The sequence below is a fragment of the Hippoglossus stenolepis genome, chromosome 3, assembly GCF_022539355.2.
Source record: "Hippoglossus stenolepis isolate QCI-W04-F060 chromosome 3, HSTE1.2, whole genome shotgun sequence".
Taxonomy (NCBI): domain Eukaryota; kingdom Metazoa; phylum Chordata; class Actinopteri; order Pleuronectiformes; family Pleuronectidae; genus Hippoglossus; species Hippoglossus stenolepis.
Genome location: NC_061485.1, coordinates 25,099,014 through 25,120,611, shown reverse-complemented (window position 1 = coordinate 25,120,611; position 21,598 = coordinate 25,099,014). Strand labels below are relative to the sequence as shown.

Below are 21,598 nucleotides of genomic sequence, written 5' to 3'. Positions count from 1 at the left end.
TATTGTTGCAGCTTTAAAGAGGAAAACTATTTCAATTTAGTGGAGTTCAGGGTTGGCTCCTGTCAATGTTTGGCAGTTTGGCTTTCGTCGGGTCACTACGGTGTCAGTGTTAGGTACAAACTTTCCCATGAATTACCTCAACAGTAGTTCTTCGTGTTTAAACTCCCTGGATGTAAATTCTCTCAGTCAGTCTAGAATAACTGCATTCCAATGTTTTCACATTATATCTGACAAAAACTAAACCAAACCAGACGTTCATCCAAACCACATAATATTAGCTGTTTTGATCTCTTAACGTGTCTGACAGGCAGATACATGATGTGAAGGTCTCCTGCGAAGAGGCCGAGGGTGAGCAATTACATGAACAGCATGCTTGGGTTTTAGAGTGCCTCTGTGTCCCCTGGGGTTATAAAACACATTCAGAAAGCTTGTCAGTAATTTAGAAAACCAGAGCAGAGTGCATCTACTTCCACTCGGCTCTAATGAGGCCTACATGCACAGCACATCTAAAAAAATCCTTCTGTCTGGCTCACATTTGGATACAAACTTGACTGTGTCCAAAGTCAAACATTTTAAGGATTCACCAGCCGGTAGCTTGTGCAGTTAAGAAACATTGCTCTAATGATCAGATGGAGGAGCTAACCCTGCAAACAGCAACGTGTGTAAAGAAAAGCTTCATTGATGTTTCGGGGAAGGGCTCCGGTTGTTCTATGATTCGTACTGACACACACACACATTGTTACGAACCTCATGTCAAAAAGCAACACATCATTTCCACTTTGGACCTCCGTTAAAGCCCAACTATCAATGATGCTGTTCAAACTGTAATAGTTGTTATATCTATCAAGTTTGCCAGAATTCATTATCTGTGTAAGAGTCTTGTTGAGAACTGTTCCAAGTTTATCACCTGCATTGTTGTGAAATGAGGTAAGTGTTATGGTTTTACACTGCAGTACTGGTCAGAACATGATTTTATCAGTTTTCATCGTACCTGCTTGTTGTAAACACTGGCATTTAACAGCGGACTTTCATGAGTCATGTTTGTATGGGTTTGGTGCAAAACTGTAATCCAGTTAACATGGACACACAAACATTAGTTAAGTGGCTGCTGTGGATCAGGAGGTAGAGCGCGTCGTCCACTAACAAGAGGACGGGCAGTTCGATCCCAGGCTCCTTGGGCAAGATGCTGAACCCCAAATTGCTCCTGACCGCTGTGTGAATAATGTGTGATACAGAAAGTGCTGCACATAGATGCATTGTGTGAATGTGTGGATGGCAAAACAAGTAGTAAGTGGTCATCATGACTAGAGAAGTACAGTAGAACACAGTATACCCTAAATGTTTATATGACACTTAAAATATACAGCTACAACATGTATTTCTAAATGATTCCATGTAGTGCATGTTATTTATTCCGAGATGCTAATGTTTTTATAAAGTCTCTGGAGATGCAGCACATATGGAACGTACCAAACAAACCAAATACAAAGAAAAACACTTCTCACCTACACATTGTCATGCATTCATATGTATGATGTTGTTTAATTTGGGCAAAAAAAACATTAAATGTTGAACTGTTGGTGCAGGATGTCCAACAATTATTTTATGTATTAAAAACGACACAACAAGGGAATTCAAATATGATGTGTTTTCAAGTATTAAACAAAAAAAATTAAGATGTAAATCTTTTACAGTTATTTATTCATGCTTGTTTAGAAAGATAAACCCTGCCATAACAATTGCTCTGGTATATTTACAAAGGCAGAATACAGCACATCATATCATAATCTCTTGTTTTTCCTCTTTCACTCCTTGAGCAGTTCTTTACTGGTCATTGTCTTTGGGGCTCCATCAGAAGTCCTCTCCCTTTCATTACACGTTGAATGCTACAGCCCCCAGCAGCGGGGACACCGTATGAAAGCCATCCATCCCCCTTTGGAAATCAAGAGGAGCTCCTATTCATTTGCTTAATTACCTAATTAACAGAAAGCTAATTACTTTGTTGTGTGCACACGTGTGTGTGTGGAGAGGACCTTATGTAACTGATAGCGATCCTCAATTAATTTGCAACTACACTCCATCAAGTCAGGGCCTTAATCCAGGCGACACATCAGCGGCGTGACAGGGGAAGAGCGGATAATAAATTCACACACAGGGCTGTTGTTGGGCACCGCTGAGCTGACACATCCAGTGTTGACATGCAGATCAAGCCACTGAAGAATTAGAAAGCTTAGATGATGTGTTAGATTGCCTTCATAACGCAGTTAGTACACACGCATTTTTCTCATTAATTACAGCACACAACAATGTTTACAACACTATGAAAATAGTGTAATCCAGTGAAAGATTGGCTCAATGTACAAATCATTGAAAACTACAAATCCTGTTATAAGGATGGAAATAATATAATTATAACATGAGAGATTTAACTTCACAAAGTCAAAAAACTATTATTTCACCACTGAGTACCACAGACATGATTAAATATTTTAATAAAATAAATTATTGTAAATAAAACGATCCTAGTGTTATGAGAAAGTTGTTTTCTCTTTAGGACATGGAAAGTTGAAAATGTCTCCCTTTCAAGAAACAAGTATGCATTGTAATTATTCTATTTTTTTTAACTTTCATTTTACAGTTATTCCAGGTCTGGTTAGGGGGTTTATGTGAATACATGTGTGTTGTGTTTCCTAACTCACATGTTTACATCCAACTCTCCAGACTTACCAGTTATCACTGTTGCTCTCGCTTCATTGGCCCTGAGGTCATTGAACACATCACAGTGGTGATATAGGAGATACTGATGTGTTTGCCTCCTGGCTACTTGCTACCATATATACAGGGCATCTTTACAGTGGGAATATGGTGTTACTTTTAGCTCGTCAAATTTGTACTGTGGGATTAAGGATACTTTATTTCATTAAGAAACACACACACACACACACACACACACACACACACACACACACACACACACACACACACACACACACACATGTTGTCATGGGTCACTTTCATAAGTTTTTATTTTCTGGAGATTTAGCTAACCCTAACTTTAACCACTAATCCAATGTTTTCATCCCAAACTTGTCGTTCGGTCCTGCTTCCGACTTTGGTTAATTTCAAAGACTAAATCTTTTCTAAAGCCTTAAGGACAGGTTGTACTCAGGCTTCTCTGCATCACTTTCAATTGTTCCAAAATGCTGTTAGGATGATTACAGATGAAAGAAAATGTACCATGTCACACCAGCTCTGGCCTCAATTTATTCATTGACCTCCTGTTTGTTTTCATATTGATTATAAAATTGTATTGATGACTTTTAAGGCTTTACACAACCAAGACCCTGTGTATGTCAAGGATCCTCTCGCTCCATATGAGCCTGGGTGTCTGCAGATGAGCTGAAAAGTGGACCTCTACTACTTCTGGTATAGTCGGTCACTAAAGGTTTTCATGCTTCGGCATTTCCCAATCTGACTTTGCAGCTGAGATCAGACTTTGTACATATGTTAATGATTTTAAATCTTTTCTTAAAGTTAAAATGTTAAAATGTTCTTTTATAAAGCTTTCATTTGTGTGAAATTAATTTAATTTCATTGTCATTTTATCATTGTATTTATCCTTTTTTTAAAAATGCTACACAAATAAAGTTTATTACTATTATTTCTATCATCATTATCATTATCATTATTATAAGTCTTCTCCAAGGTCTGTAATCTGAAATTTGTCCACAAAGATAGCCAATGACAAACACCTGCTCTCTCTGTTGCTCTCTCTCTCTCTCTCACACACACACACACACACACACATACACACACACACACACACACACACACACACACACGTACAATATAAACATTTTAAACACCATTGATACACCTTTAACAATATGATGAATTTATAAATTTTACAATGTAACTAGTTTTACATAATGGTGGAAAATTGTTGATATATTCGAGATGTGTTTCCTCCGAAAACCTTTAAAATACCTTAAAACCTGAAGTGTGTATATGTCCTTTTTTTGTATTGACAGTCTGAAGGTAACAGAAACCCGTATGTTTCTATTTCCTGTTAGGCTTTCTTCTGTGTCACTGTGAATTAAGACAAACTAAAGTATGAAGATGATTGTTTGTCCTGTTTAGTGTGAGAGTGTCGGTGTGTCCGATAAGCAGAACTCAGTTGTTCTGTTTGATAACCTGCCTGAAGCTTGATGAAGATTGTGTTTCTGTGCCCAGTGGGTAACCACACATTTTTAAGAAGAGCCACAACTCTAACTCAGGGCGTTAAAGAAAAATAGAGAACTGCAGCATGAAACAGAATATAACGACCACCACACAGTTAGTACCATAATAAGTAATAATATGGTCTTTGCAGTACACAGGAGTGATATAAAAGATCGCTGATAACCTAAACAAATGATCTGTGACAAAAAATATTTAAAAAAGAAAAACACACCCCTCAATCCACATCCACAAACTTACATGTTACAGAAGAAGTGGTTGCTCTGTGGACATTTGGTATTTTATCCTTGTTACGACACATGGTCAGAGGGTGGCGCTGTCTACTAACAAACAGTCTTCCCTCGCAGGGTTCATCAGCAGCATTTCTCCCAGATGCAGCCATGATATATGTATTTACGTTCACAGTGAAATGAGCTGAGTTTCTAAGACCTTGAACAAGGACAAAAAGAAGACGGAAAAAACACTGACTTAAAATATTTTCTCTTGAGACTAAATTAATGTTGCTTTAAAACGAGTGTTAACTGGACTGTTGAACCGGCCCATGATAATTCTCCTCTTCAGGGGCAAGTGACAAGAGATTTTAATTACTGTCATAATGCCTGTGCACTTTTCCCTGTGACAGGAGGCTGTTTGGGGATCAGCAAAAACCTTCACAGCAGCAAAGAAAATGTTGAGAGAATTATTTTATAAGTATTGCTGAAATGTATGTGCAGTCATGTTGCCTTGAAGTGTTGGTCCACAGGTCAGATATAGTGTCAGCCCAGCAAACTGAAAGAACATGCTTCACTTGGTCCAATATGCTGCTATATGATTACAGATTCAAGAAAAAGTGACCGTATAAAATCAATTTTACCTGCCTGCTTTGGCTCCCTGTACAATTTTATATTGAAAATCTATATAAAAATGCATTTTACGGCTTTAAACATCCAAGCCCCTATATATATCAATGATCTTCTAACGCCCTAAGAGCCGATAGGCCATCTTAGATCAGCTGATAGTGGACTTCTGGTATTTCACAGAGCCAACTGGAGACTATAGGCTGTTGTGCTTTTTGCATTACAGGCCTCCAAACTCTGGAAAGCTGAGATTTGAACAAAGGGCAAAAAAAATAAATGAAAAAAATAAAACATTTTCTCTTAAGACTAAATTAATGTTTCTTTAAAACAAGTGTTTACTGGACTTTTGAAATGGCCCATGATAATTCTCCTCTTCAGGGGCAGGTGACATGAGATTTTAGTTACTGCCATAATGCTTACTTTTGGAATCAGCAAAAACTTTCTAACAGGAAATGAAGCTAAGATAATAAAAACCTTTGGTGAAATTTACTTGCAGTCATGTTGCGTTTAAAAATACTACAGGTCAGGTATACTGTAGTCTAGCCTGATAGCCTATTGTGCTTTTGCAAATAAAAAAAAAATTTGAAATATTTTCTTTTGAGAATTAATGTTACTTTAACTCGAGTGTGAACTGGACTGTGATAATTCTCCCTCGCTCTGTGACAGGAGGCTGTTTAGGAATCAGTCAAAGTTGACAGAAAAAAAGTGAAGCTGAGTTTCTTCATAACTTTTGCTGAAATGTATTTGCAGTCACGTTGCCATTAAAGATGCTATGAAGACTTGGGCCACAGGTGAGATAAGAGTGTAAGCACAGACAAATGAAAGAACCTGCTTCCACCATAATATCAGAGAAGTTATTAACCACCAGAGCATTTCATCTCTCTGCTGCAAAGCTTTGGACCAGTCAGGGTGAACCTTAGATTTATAAAAAATAAAAAGCCATGGATGGAATTCATGTGAAATAATAGAAGTTCATTGAGCCTCAGTTGTAATTAGTCAGCTCAGACATTTTAGCTTTTCTGACAGCCCCCTCTCTCCTGTCACACTTTCTGCTAAAACTAATGCATATCATTACACCCCCCACCGCCACACACACACACTGAAAGGAGCCACTACTAAGTTGCACTCGTGCACCGTGATGTTCCTGCATGTGAAGGATCTGCGATGTGTGTGTTTGCACTGAACGTTGTTTACCCAGCAGGTGGATATGACGTCACGGACTTGGAACATCAAAACAACAACATCCAAATCCGCGATTCTTTCCCTTTTCCCTCCTCATCCTCTCCCTCTCTCTCCTCTTCTTCTTCTTCGTGTTAAAATCTAATAACAACATTAAAGAAAGGGAGCTCGAGCGAGACACACTGGGAGGCAGCGAGCGTCCAACTCCATTTTTTTTTTTGCTTCTTCTTCTTCTTTTTTTCCTCGACGCCCTCGGTAAGATTATTATTTGCTCCTGTCTGCGGATAGTTAAGTTAGTTAGTTAGTCCCCTCTCCGCCTCGTCCACCTCGGGCGGAGTAATCTTGTTTGTGTTTACGGTTGTGATTTGTTGTCGCACGCGTTCTCGCCGCACACAGCGGACTCGCGTGCACGGGTTCGTCCTCCGCCCGCACGAGCGAATCCGTACCTCCGCGTGCGCCTGTTCGACCTGCCGTAAAGCGCGTGGCCCCTCATTCTGGTAAGTTTCACTATTATCACACTAATGTTAACGTTAGCTTTGTTGTGTCCTGTGTAGCTGCTGCTAACACACACTCTCTCTCACACACACACACACTTAGAGTTTGTGTCCAGCTCTTCTTTGCTGCTTGTTTTCTCTCAGCGCCACAAATAAACAAGTAAACAAACACCTGTGTTGCTGTCACGTAGCGTGGACGCTAGCTTCTTCTAACCCAAGCGACCACCGGGTTGTCACAAGTGTGTAACTACAAGTGTTTTCTTTATTTCTGGTGGAAAAGTTCGGGTTTCTAACTTCACGCTGCTCACGAGACCCCCCCAGGGGAAATGCACCTCTTTCAGGAGAAGGCAGTTTCACTCTGAATGCTAAGCGCTAACTAGCTGTAGCCGTGACTAGTTACCTGTTGATGGATAACTGCGTAATAAAAGTTTGTAAAGTTAAGCTCAGTGAAAGGGAAGTTGGGAGGTTTGAGTGCCGTGATTTCTTTAGGAGCTTCTCCCCCCCCCACGTGCTCGCTGTCCGCCACACTCCCACAGACCAGAGGGAGATTTCCACCTCCAAACATCCACCAAACTCCACTTCTTGTAATTGTAGCGTCGCTTTTTGAGCCGGTGTGTCCTGCTTCGTTCTCTCCTCCACGCCGCGGACTGTCCATCACTGTTCGCCACCGAGGCTGCCTGTGTGTGCTGTGGAGGCTGCTCTGCGATAAGGCGGATATTCACCTCAGAGTTCAACTTCTCATTTTTAACTCAAAAGAGGTGACACAAATTCTACGTTTTATTCACACCTGTGGCAACGTGGAGTCACACCTCTACATCGACGCGTTTATTTAAAACATTAGCTTTTATTAGAGCTCTAGTCAAAGTTTGACGTGAGTGCTCGTATTGAGTCAGATGGGGTGTGAGTTACAGTTTTCTTTACCGTAAATAAGCTGAATATGCAGAGGACCTCATTATCACTTTAAAGAAACAATTTATTTTTAAATGAACAAGCCGCAGTTTTTACTACAGTGCGAATGTAAAGCTAATATGTTTTCAATATTTTCATCAACTTAATGTTCTCTTAAACTGTCCAAATAATAGTTTGCTGAGTAAACAAGTATTTAGAATACTTTAAATTTATTCCACGTTTTGATTACAGCATTTTATAGCTGGTGTATTACAGAATAAATACACACCATGCAGTAACCAACATGATCATATTTTTTACTGTGCTGCTTTTACATTTATATTTAACATAAACACACGTCTCATATACTTAATCCACACTGATTTGTTTTTGATTTATAAAGTCATAATGAATATTTTCAGAATATTTTATATTAAATAACTATAATTATGTATGTTTCCTGAGAGTGAATAGCATTCAAGTAGGGATGAAATATTACCCTAATATTTTACACAGTGAGTCGGCAGCTGGCAACAGCACGACTAAAACCATCTGAAAATTTTAACAAAAGGGAAACTGCAGCTTTAACAACCATTGCTGGCAGTGCTCCCTCCTTCTTGGTCTTTGGATTAGTCATTGTCTGAAGGGGGGAAAAAAAACACTTTTTTTGTAGGAGAAGTAAAGTAAACAGCCTCCAACAAGCGAACCTTGACAACCCAGATTAAGGAAAACATTGGAGATCAAACAGTGCTGCTGCTGGGCTGTTGTCATGAGCTGCCTGAGAGAGAGCTGCAGACTATTTGAACAGGCACTGGGGTTTGTGTGCTCACTTATGCAGAAATGGACCTTCGCAAACGCTGACCCAGGTTTTAAAACGCAGGATGAACTTTCTTTGCAACTTTTTTTTTTGTTTTCCAGGCTTGCTGTTTTGATACGGCTATTACCTTCAGACATTCAGCCTTCATCTGATTCTAATGGGAACAACCTAACACCGTCCCCCCGCGTCTAGAAACGAGACTGACTGTAGTTTCTGTGCCCCATGCTGCAAGTGAATAAATTGAGTTGGCAGGGAGGAAAGTAAAAGAAACAAAAAAGAGTTTGAAATTTGAGGAAGAGCAGCTGTATACATTTTAATGACGCAAGATCCTTAACACTAACCAATCTGTGATTTTGTATTATCTGGAAAGCCCTTGTTTCTAGTTTGGCCTCTTCAGACTCGGGCTGAGGCTCTTCTTTGTAGAGCGTTGAGGTTCAACTGGTAAGAAAGTAATCAGTCACTCATGCATTCAGTGTGAGGACTCCCATCCCTGAGTGGAGCAGCCCTCTCTTTCATCTGACGGTTCAGTATTTGTGAACACACATTGAAATACCCTGTGCTGGGTACGGAGGGGCTGTAAACTGACTGTGCACCCTTGCTTGCAGCTGAATGATAAGGAGAGTTATTTTCGGTCCAGTGTGGGAATACGGTTCTGCATTTGCCGTATTTTATTTATATAAGATTTATTTACTGGCTTCACCCTTCACTTGATTTCAGATTCAAGATAACCTCGAACCAGTTGCTTGTAACAATTTTTTTCTTTTTTTGCACAAAGCAAGTCGAGTGACAGATAAATAAAGAGGATTTTCTAGCAAATGAATTTGTCATGTGATTTTTGCATGTTTGATTCACAACAGCAGAAAAGGGGAAGAAGCAGTGAATGAAAGTGATAACAAAAGGAAACGCAGAACGATATTTTTTTTCCCATGGGTAAAGGTTAGTGTGTCCCAGCCCCTGTGGTGTGCCTGGGCAGACGGCTCTCCGTGCCAGGGAAGGCGATTGGTCAGTGAGGGGGGACAGCTTCAGGTGAGCTCTGTGCAGCCTCCTCAGCCTCTGTGGGGACTGCGAAAATGCTCAGGACAGCCATTAGCTCGGGCAGTCATTAATTACTGTCTTCTACTGTCGTCTGTCCTTAATAAAAAGGAGGGATGCTGACAAAAAATGTCATCCGTCTGCTCGGGGAGAGAGAGGGAGCATGCAATTACAATCAATTAAGTTGAGTTACAAAACAAATTTACTGCTCATGTTGTGTTTCAGGAATACAGCTATGGAATACAAATTGTCCATTGTTGGAAAATATCAAAGTATCTGTTCTGTCAGTTAATTACTGGTGTGCTGATTTTAGATTAAAGTGGTGTTTTTTATTTTAATAAATAATCGCCGTGTTTAACACACAGTTTGGGCTGCATCACATTTTGCAACAGCCTATATCAACAGGATATCAGAAGGAAAATTTACTCAATAAATATATTTTGCTCAGTCCCTATATACAGATTAAATAAGAAAATTAGGACTCCTTGAATCTTGTATTTTAATTTAGGTAAATGTGTTCTTGTAAATACCCATCTGATATTTAAGAACACAGAAGGAAAAAAACATGATTTTACAAAAAAACTTAAAAGAGGTGTTGTTAAACTGTGGTTTGAGTTGCAACGACATTTGACATTTGTAGTTGAGAGCATAGTGAAACTCCTAAACCTATTCAGTTTTTTTTTCTTGTGAACAAGATATATACTTTTTAAAACATCATTTATATGCCTTCACACATTAATAAAATAAAATATACAAGACTTCATATATTTAGAAAATTATAACATAGTTAATGAGATGAATTGTGTCTTTGGTAGACTGCAAGTGCAAGTTTTGTCTCATTTCTTCTTTCTTTTAACCCGTCCTACTTGTTAATTTGTTTTGTACTGTATAACTTAATCAGTTTATTTTTATTCAAATGATTTAACTCCATTAGAGTATGTACAAGATGCTTCTTGTAGGCCTGTAATAGAGCTTCTTTAATAGTACAACACTTGTGTGTGTTTGGGATTGATGCAGGTAAGTTTCAGGTCTTTTGGTTTAGACGTGAGGGGCTCGGCCATATGCTGCAAGCTGCGCTCAGCTGCCAGATGAAACCTCAGCACCTGTTTCTATCAGCTGTCCAGTGTGTGTATCAGTCTGCGTTTGTTTACGATGCACCTTTGGATGCCTGATGGACGACACAGCTTTCAGTTCCTCTCAATGAATATTTACACCAAGGTTTTGTTATTACATTGATACTCACAGGTTGTTCTGTTTGTTGTTTCAGGGCAACATGGAAAGGAAGTGAAGTTGACAACTTTGGGAACAAACTAAAAGCCCCTAGTGAAAGTTGATTACGTCAGAACTGTGAGTGATTCTTCTCTCTGTTTGAACTCTACAGGGTTTTCAAAAGTTTATGTTCACACACTGACATATAATTGGCAGCGAGGATCTCCTAAAAGAAAAGTCATTCTATCTCTTTCTTTTGTAATCCTGACTACATTTTTCCACTGTGTGAAGAAGAAGATGAGAAATAATGGTGACTGATGAGTTTAATGTTCGTAAGTCTAATGTTGGAGATTATTCCTGAACTCTCATGGTGGTATAGTATGTGGGTTGAAAAGGTGGAGTGTTCCACAGAGGTGTGATGTGATATTTACTTGATTCAAAAGTGGTTACTTAAAGATTTAACTCATCCTCCATTCCTTGATGACAAGTGGTGTGGTTTGATTAGTCAAACAAGTGTGGTTAGATCTGTTGCACAAGATGAGCTCAAAGTGAATATATTTAGTTTCTAGTGGTTATTCATCTTCTGTTCCACGGAGGTGGCAGATTCTGTTATCTATCAAGTTCTTCCATATACCAAACAAATCTGTTTTATGCTGCCGGGTGTTTGAAAGCCTTCATTTGGACCGACGTTTTTTTTCTTAAGACCTATCATAAACTGGATGCCTCAAAATACAAGCGTTCGTAATCTGGCTATAGGTTAAATCAGTGCTACGCTTTATCAGTGTGAGAATTAGAGCAGCACAACTTACATGTACTAATATGAAAATGTCACAGACTGCTGCTTAAACCCTGCTAAGTGTAGTAGACAGTGTAATGCAAAATAAGGTTGCAGGAGTAGATCTTTAAGGGCCTCATCCATGACTCCTTGGCTGTGTTTTCAGTTGGCAGCCCCAGTCCTAATAAGAAACATAACATGGCAGAGCCTGCTCTTCCATCATCATCGCTGGGTGGAAAAGTTGGTGCGCTTTGATCATGTCTTTTGGGCGCATCACTCCAGCTTAGCCTGCTGCTCGCTATGTGATAAGCCATCAGAGTACTCAGATCTGAGCCGGCAGCTCCATGGGCTCGAGGAGAGACAGGAGAGAGTAATGGAGACGAGGAAAGAGCAGCAATGCAAATTTTGTTGACAGACTGTTACTGCAGCTGTTCTCTTTGCCTTTGAATTCAACATTGTTACTGTCCGTCTTCGTTCATCTGTGAAGAAAAAGGCCATATTTCAGTTTTAAGTAGTTTCTTGGTGGAGCAGCACAGTTACCATGTTGTACATTTGCCCTGTTGGCAATTAAAACACCTTTTAATGAGAGGTGCACGGCGATCGCCTCGAAAACACACACAGGTTTTAATTATTTTATTCTACAAACTGTTATGTTCTGATGTTCTCTTGACTGCGTATAACGGACACAAGTTCACTTTGAAGCCAAATGGTCTCCGTTCTCTTTCCGCTTTCCTCCGTCTGCACATGAAACATCATTTTGAACCCCCATTATGAAAGGGTGCTCCTAATTGACGGGTTGTTGCTTGTTTATTTGATATATATTTACCAGCTGGGTGGTAATTGGGAAGCAGTAATTACCCAAGATGCAGTGCAGCGCTACAGCGAGAGGTGTTGGCGTGCTGATGAGTCTGGAGCACAGATGAAAGTATACAGGTTACTATTATCATCCTAGCTGGCTGTTTAAACACTTGACAGCAGTGAGCGGAGATGGCTAATTGGGCCTGTGTCCCTTTATACACTGTCATTGTTTACCGTGATGATGTACAGTGCGGGATCAAACGCGTAGCACTTTTATCTTTGTGCTCTTTTTGGTACAGTTGTTAGCGGTATACCTGAGCAGTTAATAGCAACATTAAAAAGGCCAGTGGAGGTAAGGGCCTGGTGGATTTGAAGTCCCTCCTGATGATGTAGTTCCTTCACTGATAATGGCCTTGTTAACTGAGATTCATTACCTCTTCAGTCAGACTCCCCTGGTTATTGAGAGGAAAACGTTCTCAAACGACTGAGTTTGCCACAGTGAAGTCACACCGATGTGGTTTTGAGAGCTATTCATGGAAGGTGGTGACGGTATCTTCCCTGACTCCTGATGATTCAGTTGACCTGAGTCCGTGGTGGTGGTGGGGGTGGTATTTGACTTTCTACTCAGTTCCACTTTCACACCAACTCTCGCTTTCTCTCTCTCTGTCTTTTTCTCTCGCTCTTCAATCCACTCCTCTCGAAAGCACAGAGATGCACACCTTGTTTGTGTGCAGACGGCTGTTGTTTGATAGGCCGCTTTCTCCCAGTAGATCTTCAGACGTTGTTGTTGTTTGCCTGTGTTGGTTGGAGTGTGTGTGACTTGCATTTGCCAGGGCTCCTTGGAGGGAGTTTGTTTTTGTTCTCGCTGTTGTAAACAGGGTGGGGCTCCATTCCCAAACCACTCAGTTGGAGATAGTTATTTTCACAGGAGTTATTTTTTTGTTTATCACTCTGGTCAATAGATTAGCCTTGGATGGAGTTATGTGTTTAAGCAGATAGTGTGGCCACAATTTGCTGCATGTGTTGAGTAGATAAACACATTGTCACTGTTGTTTTAAGATTAAGGAGGCTCTCTGATTTGGTTTTGCTGATATTTCTGACTTTGTTAGGGCTGGGTGATAATTCACTGGTGTTATTGTTGCATTTCCTGCTCTCATTAAACTGTGCCAGAAGTCTCGTTTTGCATTTTATTGCTCAAACGTGTCTCATTGTGTTATCCTGTAAAACACTTAAAACAGTTTACTTTATTTACAGTCTTAATGGTAACCCTTTAGCTAATTATTCTGAATACTTTTTAAAATATTGTAACATATTCATTACCATACATTTATTCATTCATTTCTCATGATATCGATTCTGTCCAGGTAGGTGTAAAGGGAGAATTTGGAAAGTGTGATATAATAATAACCTTACTCTTCATTTTTAACACTAACCATGGTTTTTGTCCAGGTCATGGCATAATGTTCTGACTAACTGATCAAAGGAAAAGATGTTCAGATGTTGTTTTATCAGAATTGATTTCAATATTAAGACTTCATTTAAATGGAAAAGGCCATAACGATTTCACGTCCAATTTCCACACATCCTTTTTGTTAATTATAGTGAAATTAGAACACACTCGTTAAAGCTAGGGTTTGTAATCCTGGAAAAGTTAGCAAGTGAAGGCTACAATATGCAACTGATACATCCCACCCCCCCCCCCATCGTCCGTCTTGACAAAACTACGCCCCCAAGACACATGGACGTGCACTCTGACAACTGCAAGAAGCCGACTTTTCCATGACTCGCTTGTTAACTTCTGACTATTCTCTGTGCTTCAGTGGTGTATGTCTCTCCGGTTGACGACTAATCATGTGCAGTCAGAGCACGGGCCGAGTGCGCGCATGAAGGCAGATCACTTAGTGACAGACAGGTACACCAGTGATTTAATTTAGTCCGAATTAAATGATTGGTTGTTTGGTTGTCTTTTCAGACGACTTTATTTACTGATGGCTATGAAGAGGATTTCAACAGATTTCAACAGATAAGACAAAACGTGTTTCAGAAAGAAATGACCAATCCTACCTTTAAATCGTGGTAGAGAACACCAAGCTTGATGACTAAAACCACACAACCTAAAATTCCTTAGTATTATCGGATTTCTAAAGGTTTGCATGCTGCACAGTATTTTGGGGCTTGTGTTTATCAAGTGAGTGTTATTTTGAGATCCACACCAGGTATGATGCATCTGTGGCTTTCATAGAGTGGCTCAGCATCAGAGGCTGAGGATGTGTGTAAAGTCCCTTTTAGATAGGAGGTGACAGTCGCTGTGGCTGTTGCTGATCCTGCTAAGGTCTCACCAGAGTCACACAGCAGCGAGCACAGCGGTCGGCTGTGTGATTTGCAGTAAGCAGCAAGTTTTCAAATGGTCAGCAGCAGAAACTGGGAAAAACTCTTCTCTGTTATGTGAGTAGAAAATGTGTCCCCCTGATGTGCCACTACTATACGATACTGTCAGGTTCGCACTTCAGTAAATAGAGGGGGGGGGGGGCTGTACGTCCTATGATCATACAGCTTAATAGGGGTGTTACAACTCACTGGTATGAATAAGAAATCCTATTCATACAGTAGGCCTTAAGTCTTTCTTCTATCTCTGCCTATTTAAGTAAGAAAACACATTGACATGTTGTAATGTAAGTTTCTCATGAATGTTTTTTATTTTCAATTACAGTCCCTTTTTTGCTCCTCAAAATTACATATTCAAAAGGTTTTTCATGAAAGAAATTCCCTCGTGGCCTTAAAATGGCTTAAATGTAACTCTACACCTTCCTTCCTTATTTCTTGACGGGAATATATAAAAATGCTAAAATTCCCCACCCTTCCCCCGTCTGCACCCTTACAGCTCACGTACAGTTGAGGAGCCTTTTCCAGCTACTGAGCCCCATCCACAATTTGACAGGATTGCTTTAGGTTTGAGTCCAATTTTTCAGACTGGCGTTTGTTTACTGTAGTGTTTCGGTGAAAATACTCAGCCATCGAGTTGACTTTTAGTTTTGATAAAAATGTGTTTCCATCATAAAAGGCATAAGGGAGACATGGTAACATATTTAAAAACTTTTCTGGTCTTTTATTAAATAAGCAATACTTTTATGGAATCGAACTTATAGATTCTAATTTATATAGACAAATAAATGTCCAAATTAAATAAAGTATTGCTCCAGATTACATTGACCAAATTGTTAAACATTCAAAAATGATCCATATATCACTGCTTAGTCTTAGTACCTCACACAGAGAGAGATTCGAGTAAGAAAACACAAAATTAACAGTTGTTATGTTAACCTGATCACATACACATATCATTTCACTCTGATCTATACAACACAAAGTTCAGTCTCACTATTAAATGTAGTTGTCAATCCTCGACACAAGCTGTTTGAGTCTTGCAATTTGCTTAACTATATATTTTAAAGAGAAAAAAAACAAACTCAGAACTTCACTGACATGTAATGAACGAATCCATCTTAGCTCCAAGATTTATGGCATTTAAATTGTTCTGTCAATTCACCTCAAGTGCAGTTTGAATGATTACAGGAGGAACTTCCCCAGCATTTTGTGTAATAACCAAGTACTGGTCGTATTCTATTGTTTCATAAGACCAATGAGCTTTTTGTCATGACCACACACACACACACACACACACACACACACACACACACACACACACACACACACACACACACACACACACACACACACACACACACACACACACACACACACACACACACACACACACATACAGTTAGGTGACATTACAACAGCGGCAGTACCAACAGCCACTAGAGTCTAAAATGTGACCTGTCAAAAACAAAATGAGTGTTTACAGTTGAGGAAAAAGCCAGCGGCAACAAGCTGATGTTGTAATGTAGGATAGACCATGTGTAGTTCACTGGTGAGCTTTTGTACAAGTGCACAAACATTCACATAAGCTCTTGAATATCTGTCTCATAAACTAGCATTTGCACTTAATCTGAATGGGTTAATGGTGACTTAACTTATTGACCCTTGTGCTGCTCAGCCTTTCTATGAATGGGCGAGCACACGTTTATATTAGGGATGGAAACTTTGCTGAATGTTATTGTGGCTTACAAGACATTTATGTAAGTGACTACGCATCTAAAAACAGACCAAGATAAAGACAGAGAGTGAGCGTACGAGTGGGTGAGCAGGAGAGAGAAACTCAACTGAAACTGATACTTAATTCAGTACTTATTTTGTTCCAGGCACTGGAGTAAAAAACATTAGAAAAGGTCTGTACTTTACCACAATTGTTATTAGACTGTGTCTCAGTGAGTTGTAATGACGACCAATCCCACCAGAGGTCAACCCAGTGGTGGGGAACCTCCAACCTGCGACCCATGACAAAATTCATTTATGAATAAAAATCAAAAATCAAAAAAATTCTCATGACTGCATTTTTTTCCTCTGTAAAAGGTTAAACACATAAAATAGATGTGGTGATGCTTTTGGCTTTTTGGTTGTCATCTCACTGTCGAGGTTGAATGAAACACACGTAGATGTTTCTGTCTCATCGCTGACGAGCAGCATGGCGACTGTCAAGAAAAAAAGTACATGCTGAATTTTCTCTTCAAGAGGAAACGAACATTTTTGTTGAAGTAAAAGACAAACCAATGTGTAGAGTTCCTGGGAAGCACTTACAATGATGAAAAGGCTGATTCAATCATGATTACAGATGGAAACATGCAGCTTAACTAGATGAGTTGCAAGAACAAATGCACCTTAAATAAAACTCTGTGGCAGAGTATGGGTGTCCAACAAGCATCTTCCAGGTGACCACATTCTACACATAGACAACGCTAGTTTTGAATACTGGGAGAATTTTTGAAGGAGCCTTGTTAGTGCTGCACAGCTGCTGGAATCAGAGAACGAAAAATTGTGCATTGTGTGCCAACACTGCATTTTCCAACTATGCAAGAACAACAACCTGTGGTGACATCTGAATTTGCTTGTGAGTTTGCAAAACGCCTTCAGGCATTTAGCGAGAGGTTTCAGGACATGGCAAGTAAACAAAAGGAGCTGAAAATATTTGTTAATCCATTTAATGTGGAACCTGTTGATGTGCCTGACAACTGACAACATGAAATAATCCAACTACAATACAACGAGAAGCTCAGAGTGAAGTACAACAACTCCCTCTGTTAGAGCTCTATAAACTGAATGTACGTCCCGAGGATTTTCCTTTTCTGAGGAGATATTAACTGAAGTTTTCATCTCTGTTTGCGATGACTTGCTGCTGTAAGCACCTTCTGTACAAAGTACAGTAGGGTAAAACATTGTAAGTATGGCCCCCAAGGGATGTTATAAATTTAAATTGCTCAATAGGAAAAAGGTGTTGATGACGCTTCTAACACGCGACAGACGCAAACATTTTCAAACAAAAAGATACAATATGTTAAGAAAGTTTGTGGTGATAAGAGCTGACAACGGTGTCGGGGCGCTGTAAACAAAATCATGTGATCTCCGCAGCTGTGTTAATATGTCACTTCCTGCCTCTCTCTGCTGCACCCGGCTGCTCAAACTATTGCCTGAATAATGTGGATGATTTGTTGGTGTTGTGAACGCGTCTGTGCAGAGAACCTCCGGCTCTCTTGTCCATGTGTGAAAGGCAAACTACGGGTAAATTCTGTTGCCAATTCTCCGGCTTTTACCCAGAGGTAATGTCTGAAAACGGCTTTAGAGAGATCCACTTCTAAGACCCAACAGTCCCCTTTTATTCAATCAAACCACATGAAAATGCACACACTTAAAGATATCAGTCCCCTAAATATGCCTGTCTTTTTTCAGCAAGATACATTATTTTCTGGGAAACTTGAAAATGTAAAAAAGAAAAAATCCCTGTTTGTGGAGGTATTTATTGTCTATTAAATCTATTAAATTGCCCTTGTAACTTATTTCTTTTATATCAGTTTTTATTTTAATTTTAAATAAACAGATTTGTTTTTTACTGTAACAATACTATCGCTTTGAAATTATTTACATTATTCCAATGTTTTCCTGCTGTAGTAACATGGTCTACAAGTAGCCTAGAGAGTTGGTTAAAGAGTAATAGTGTTATACTAACAAGTGACATCAAAGTGCTTCAGCATCATACACAGCATGTTCCAGAGTTGTTTTCCACCCTGTTTGTTACTGTTTGCCATTTACTATGAACCGTTTCTAGCCTTTTGTTGAAAATTTGCTACACCGGTTCTAAACGCTGTATGTATGGTGCAGTTTAAGCAATCAGCTGTTCTTAGTTATCGGATCTTTTTTCTAAAGGCTTTTTCATGTTGTGTATATGGAGTGCATAATGTACAAGCTTTTAATGTGTTGACCAATCGATTCCTCACACTGAAAACAACCAGCAGAGAGGAATGAGTAAATCAATCTTTTCATATCCTACTACAGAGAGGAGTTGGGCCAGGCTTTTGAGTGCATTTCTGTGTACTTTATGCACAATTGTAAGCAGTGATTGAAGGGCTAATTCAAAGAATTTTAATCACTCAGCCCAACCCTCTTGCAGTGTCATCTTTTTTCAAATGCCTCATAAAATGAATAGATGAGCAGTCTCTTTTTAGAGCATAATGGCTGCATTAGAATAGGAGATGGATAATAGATGAAAACTCTGTATCCTTCATGCACTCTTTCTCCCCCTCTCAGGCGCTCTGATCTCTTTTATCAATAGCGGTGCTGTGTAAAAGACCTTGCGGGGCACAGTGAAGTGTTCAGTTGAACCTCACATAGACACAGGAATGGAAAAAGCAGAGGTGAGAACAATTTGAGCAGTAAATTGTAGACCAACTGGTGCAGGATTGACTGTTTCAGCTTAGCTAATGCATGATTTCATACTGCGGGACCAATAATAGCTTTGTTTTGTTTGTGTTTCTCCACCTTCATTGATTGCAATGCCACACCCTTCCACCAGATTCACAGTGACAGCTCTTTTTTTCCGACCAAGTGAGGTCATGCGATTGGGAGCTGTGAGACTGTTGTTCTCATCAAGGCCAACCGCGTAGTGCTAGTAAATATGTAAACAATGGCAGAGACAGTTTCTCATTGCCTAACTGACATTTCAAATAACTTGGCTGATGATTCATCTGAGAAAAGTGTCTTCAGGGTGCACTGTACTTATGGCAGTTTAAATAATTTAGTCAGTGATCTTTGTCCACCACAGTCACTGCCATATACTGCATATACCAATAATGGAGGTTATCTGAGGACATTCACTTCAAGTTTGGACTCTGATCCACTAATAAACAACAACATACCTGACTTGGAAAAACAAGTTCTAAACAGATAATGCTGTTGCTGAAAGACGTTGACTGTTTTTCATCAGCAACAGGTAGAGCGAAAAGTTAATACATACACAGCAGATAATTATGCATGGTGTTGATATACTGTAAGCTTTCGTATCACAATTCTGGTTTGGATTACTAAAGGACACACCCATGCGAAATGTCTCCAAAATCACCTAGTGTAGTTTGTTTTTCATGTGGTCAGGTGCTTTCTAAGGAAGGTGCATTTATTTCTAACCCCCTTGATTTGTGTCTCTGAAAAGTCAAATCTTAAATGTCAACACTTTTGGTTCTAACCTGCGACAGTTCAGAAAGGAGCTCTTGTTCACTCTAATGACAGAACATGAGCACTGATTATGACCAGTCCTTTCGCTCTAAATTCACCAAATATTAAACAAATTATTCACTAGCCCATATCTTCTTAACATTCTGACACTAAAATGGCAAAAAGGCCTTATGGAGTCTTTATTAGCCTACGTGTCTCTCTGTCTCAGTAACATGGTATCAACAATCCATTCTCTCTCTTGGTCCAGTCTGGTTTCACCACAGTGCGGCTGATGTCACTTTCCAACTAAGAAAATAAATGCACAGGGACTCAAACCCTGAATTAAAAGTTAAAATTGAAATAAAACTTAACTTTTAAAGATTTTTGTTTTTGAAGGGAAAAAAGTTAAATTTTAAAATATTGATATGGTCTTGGTTGCACGAGGTGCAGTGGTCCCCTAACAGCAAGAAGGGCCTCGGTTAGAATTATATTATTAGAATTTTAATATAAGTGCATTGGGCTGGACAATTAAACAATAACAATAATTATTGCAGTATAATTTTCATCAATAGCAATATGAGAAAGATTCAACATGTAATTGATATATTGCATATGCATTGTCTAAGCAAAGTGAGGAGGTATTACACATAATCTATGTTGTAAAGTATTTAGCTGTGTATCAATTGTTTCTCATTCTCTGTCCAATAAAAAGAGGTTAAAGTCTTTAAATGTCCTTTTATGCCTCTGTAGATAGTATACGATTTTATGGTGGCAAGTAAAACTACCTGTTTCTAACAAGGACACCTGGCAGTGAGGTTATAGGAAACAAAGATGTTCTGGGAGTGAAACCTCAGATATTTTTCTGCTCTCTTTACTTGTGCTAATGTAAATCATTTGCATGGAGTTATTCCCCGCTGATTAAGGCTGTTTGGACTGTTCTTCTTTGGAACCATGCCAATTGAATTTTCTGCCTTCTAACACGCTTGGAGAGCGGGGAATATGGTTCTCATTGGGCCCGAGGCTTGATCTCCTTTTTGCCTCCCCCAGTCCTCTCACATCACTCTGACAATTAGTGAGCTCGACCATCCCCAAATGACACACGTAATTAAAGAGTTGGCATTATAATTACAATGTGTTTATTGTCTGTTTATGGATTCTGTGTAGTGCACAATGCACTGGGAGATTTCTTTGGTGTAAATGGATTGAGGGCTTTTAATATACTTGGTGTTAAATGCGATTTCATGTGGTTAACATCTCGGTACCTCCTTTATCAGCCCTTTGACAGTCGCTCTGTTTGTCGCACAACTACAACACAAATTGGCTGACAGCAGAAACTGGCACCCGGAAAAAACAAATTATTTAGTCATGGGCTTTTAAAGGGCGCAACGGTAAATGCATGTTAAGTAAATGATGCAATTTATTCCCTTCTCCTCATTGCCAGGCTGCCTGCCACGGGACTTCTGCCAGCTTTAAATAAGTGGTACCCAGATGGTATTCACATGATGCCCACTTGGTTACAAAACCATCCTGGGGAATAAAGCTGACTGCCACAACAACCAATGGGTCAGCCCGTGGGCCTGTTGCTTTTGCACTCTGCATGTGCAAATGGCTTAATGTTGTATCACTTTGCCGAAATCTTTGGTAAGGTTGTATCTCAGGGGTCCTACATGAATTTGAAATAACCCCCTTAATGAACTGGGACAGGAGACAGATATTGGAGTCTGTTTTT

General features: G+C 39.5%; 1 protein-coding gene across 8 annotated transcripts in view; it reads left to right on the top strand.

The window, feature by feature from the left end:
* Positions 1-6,186: 6,186 nt before the first annotated feature.
* The window catches only part of foxp1b (forkhead box P1b), a 158,826-nt gene continuing 143,414 nt past the window's right edge, over positions 6,187-21,598 (top strand). For 4 of the 8 annotated variants that reach the window (XM_035152763.2, XM_035152772.2, XM_035152769.2 and 1 more), the window contains exons 1-2: positions 6,187-6,751; positions 10,753-10,832. The gene's annotated coding sequence lies outside the window, so the exon portion shown is untranslated. The other 4 variants (XM_047339397.1, XM_035152766.2, XM_035152767.2 and 1 more) reach the window with 3 other exon arrangements.